Here is a 686-nt window from a genome sequence, read left to right as displayed (position 1 = left end):
CAATTTGCCCCAGCCCCAGGGCCCCGTTCACCCCTGCCCCTGCTCCTGCCCCACTCCCTCCCCGTGGGGACCTCAAACTCCCACCGCACCACCCCTTTCCCTCCACCTACCAGTTGGTAAAATCCAGAGATCTGAGGGTTGAATCGGGAGATCGAGACTTGGAGTTATTTTGACTTTGAAATCCCGAGTCTCGCGATGGTTTCATGACAGCTGGCATTACTGGGAACTGTAGTGCTGATCCTCACGTCCACACGATGTCTTTGAGGGGTTCACCAGAGCTTTCACCAGCATATCGCACCCCAAAGTTGTCAGTCAGTCCTAATCCCAGCTCTGCGGGGGCAGGAACCTGCGACAGAACTCACAAAGGCCAGACAAACAGCTGGGCCAGGACACGGCGCCACAAAAGCAACCTGTGCCTGGCCCAAAACGTGCCAGGCCCAGACATACGGCAAACAACTGTACAGCGGGGCTCAGCAATATGGCTCTGCTGAGACACAGCAATAAAATGGGGACTCAGGCCTGACCTGCACCCGGGCTTGGATGTACAACAAAGGAGCGCCAGGCCTACTTGGCTGCAGCCTGGCAAAGCCAGGCCTATACAGCACTGAGGTCTGGACAGACAACAAGAAGTGCCAGGGCTTTGCCCTGGCCCAAATCTGCCAGCCAGCACGTCGTGGGGTTCAGCC

This window comes from Alligator sinensis, unplaced genomic scaffold (assembly GCF_000455745.1).
Source record: "Alligator sinensis unplaced genomic scaffold, ASM45574v1 scaffold1568_1, whole genome shotgun sequence".
NCBI lineage: Eukaryota > Metazoa > Chordata > Crocodylia > Alligatoridae > Alligator > Alligator sinensis.
Note: the sequence above shows the minus strand (reverse complement) of the source record.